A 3,390-nucleotide genomic window follows, 5' to 3' on the forward strand; every position below is an offset into this window, starting at 1 on the left:
GATGTTATAGAATGATAAAGTGGTCAATTCATTAAGATGATATAACAACTGCAGATACATCTGCACCCAATATCAAAGCACCTGAAACAGTAAGTATTAAATTTGTGGAGCATAACAAATAGCATGGAGGACATGGGGAGTTAGAGAAGAGAAGGGAGTTGGGTGAAATTGGAAGGGGAGGTGAACCATGAGAGACTATGGACTCTGAAAAACAATCTGAGGGGTTTGAAGTGGCGGGGGGGTGGGAGGTTGGGGTACCAGGTGGTGGTTATTATAGAGGGCACGGATTACATGGAGCACTGGGTGTGGTGAAAAAATAATGAATACTGCTATGCTGAAAATAAATAAAAAATAAATTTTTAAAAAGTTTAATATTAAAAATAAAGCAAATATATAAATATTGTGGCAGTGGTATCTTGGTGTGACAATAGTATGGGTCTATGTGTATGTCCAACCTCATCAAATTGTAGATATCAAAAATTTGCAGTTTTTTTGGTGAATACAATGATACCTCAATAAAGCCACTTTAAAAAAAAAAAAAGTAACAGCAGATCCAGCTCTGCCTGGTCCTGGAGAACCCAGTTCTTGGGATTCTTCTCCAATGCCTGAGATTTATCAGCCTGAAGAAAATTATGTGTCCCTGCAAATGTCATCTGCTGAGACACCCCACATGAAGAACATTTCTCTTCTTCCTTCCTCCATGAATCTGCTTATTCAGGACAGCCCCAAGTGCCCCACCAATCCCAGGGTGAAACTACCACGTACTTCTGCAGAGTAGAGAACAGTGAGGAAGGAAGATATGGCCCAGGGCAAGAAATGAAGATTGGGACCATGTTCTCTCCCCAACCCAACTCTATGTCCTCAATGATCAATTTCAGAGACAAAAATACCTGAGTCTCCAGCAGATGCAAGACCTTTCCAACATTCTGAACCTTAGCTATAAACAGGTGAAGACCTAGTTCCAGAACCAGAAAATGAAATGTAAAAGGTGGCAGGAAAAACCACTGGCCAAAGGAGAGCAAGAGTATGACTCAGAACAGCACAGTAACCACTGAATACCCAGGCTTCTATTCCTACAACCAGGGATACCTGATGAGCACTTCCAGAAACCTTCCAGTATGGAGCAACCAGACCTGGAATAATCCAAATTGGAACAACCAGACCTGGAACAGCCAATCTTGGAGCAACCACTTCTGGGACAGCCAGTCTTGGAGCAACCATTCCTGGACCAGTCAGACCTGGTGCCCTCACACCTGGAACAGCCAGCTCCACAGTGGTGGAGAGGAATCCCTGCAGCCCCAGATCCAGTTCCAGCAAAATTCCATCAGCGATTTGGAGTCCATCTTAGAAACTTCTGGGGAAAGTAGTAGTGTAATACAGCAATCCGCTAAGTATTTTAGTACCCAGCAAATAATGGATTTGTTTCCAAATTACTCTGTGAACATAGAGCCTGAAGATGTGTGATGATGAGTGTATTATTCTATCTCAATTTGGGCAGTAGGCTGTATTACTTGTCCTAGGCTTTGTCTTTTAGGATCCTGTATCTCTGCCTCAATATTGTGTTTCCCATTATTTTTATTATATCTATTGAGGAGGTACAATTGGAGTCAAAGTTTCGGTAGCATCGGCTGTTATTAACATGATAGCAGGTGTTTCTGGCTATAGATAACTAGATAGAATACTACCTATCTTTAGGCTCTAGAATAAAGCCTCAAGAATAGGAAGTAAAGATACAAAGACATGTGATGAAGGACAATTTGTATTTTCTGAGATTTTGAGGCTTTTCTTGTTGATAAACTCAATTGTTAACAGTAAAGGTTTAAGCTATAATATGCTTCATTGATTTCCTCTGCCCCTTGTGAGGTTTTGCTAGAACTGTTACTTTGTTCAGTAATTCCAGTATTTTTAGAAAGATGTTTTGTATTTTAATTTATCATGATAATAGTACTAGTTTGGGTGGTTGGTTTATAGGTTTAAGTACAAATAAATAAAATGCCCACTTTACCCTTAAAAAATAAATATAAATAAATAATTAAAAAACAAGACAAACAACAAAAAAAGAGAGAAATTAAAAAACAGTGTTTAACTGTAGAGAACAAATTGATGGTTACCAAAGGGGAGATGAACAAGGGAGGATCGATGAAATAAGTGAAGAGAATTAAGAGTAAACCTATCATTATGAGCACTGAGTATGGTATTGAATTATTGAATCACTGTATTATGTACCTGAAACTAATATAACACTGTATGTTAACTACACTGGAATTAAAATTTTTTAAATTAAAAATTAAAAAACAAGTTAAATGTCAATTGAAATTAAAAAATATCTCTAACACGCAATAAAGTAAAAATTCACAATGGCTGGCATCCAATAAAAAATTAACAGGCATGACAAAATGTAGGACATTCTGTAACGGAAGAAAAAACAATCAACCCGTAATGGAAGAAAAAACAATCAACTAAAACCAAACCACTACTAAAAAAGATACTGGAATTAGCAGACAATAATATGGAAATAGTTATAACATCATTCTATGTGTTTAAAAACTTCACTGGAGGGGTGCCTGGGTAGCTCAGTTAGTTAAGCATCTGCCTTAGGCTCAAGTCATGATCTCAGGGTCCTGAGATCAAGCCCCATGTCGGGTTCCCTGTTCACCAGGGAGTCTGTTTCTTTGCTGACTCTCACCACCCCCAGCTCATGTTCTTCCTCTCTCTCTCTCTCAAATAAATAAATGAAATCTTTAAAAAAATTTTTTTCAGTGAAAACATGGAAGTTATTTTTTAAGACAGTGTAAATTGAACTTTTAGAGATGCCAACCACAGAGTCCAAGATGATAATACACCAAATGAGGTTAATTAAATATTAGATTTTGCCAAAGAAAAAATATAGTGAACTTCAAGACTTAGCAACAGAAACTATGCAAATAAAACACAGGGGAAAAAATCAAGTAAATAAATAAAACACATCAGTGAGCTGTGGGACAACTTCAAGTAGCTTAATAGAGGTATACCCAGAGTCAGAGGACAGAAAATATATTTAAATAAAAAATGGCTGAATTTTTTCTAAATTTAAAGGAAAACAAACAAACTTGGCCTTGGAGCTGCAAATACATAGTCTTGCTCTAAGAGTTCACAATCTAATGAGAGAAATGTACATTTAAAATAAACTCAATAAAACTGATACCTGTAATAAGAAAAGTATATGCAAGGAGGTAAGCTTTAACAAAAAAGGCTACTGATAAGTAAGGATTTTTAAAGATAAACTGAAATTTGGCAGAAAAAGGAGTCATGGAGATAAGAGAATGGCCAAAGAGAGGACACTCCAATCAAAATAGGTGGTATCAGCAAAAGCACTAAAATGCAAAGCTCCAAAGTATCCAGGTATCCAAG

At 36.9% G+C, this 3,390-nt stretch overlaps 1 pseudogene; it reads left to right on the forward strand.

Moving 5' to 3' along the window:
• The first annotated feature begins 595 nt into the window (after positions 1-595).
• Positions 596-1,464, forward strand: LOC101689577 (annotated as a pseudogene).
• Positions 1,465-3,390: the final 1,926 nt, after the last annotated feature.

Source organism: Mustela putorius, unplaced genomic scaffold, assembly GCF_011764305.1.
Source record: "Mustela putorius furo isolate JIRA1106 unplaced genomic scaffold, ASM1176430v1.1 tig00003866_pilon_pilon_pilon, whole genome shotgun sequence".
In the NCBI taxonomy this organism is placed as follows: Eukaryota; Metazoa; Chordata; class Mammalia; order Carnivora; family Mustelidae; genus Mustela; species Mustela putorius.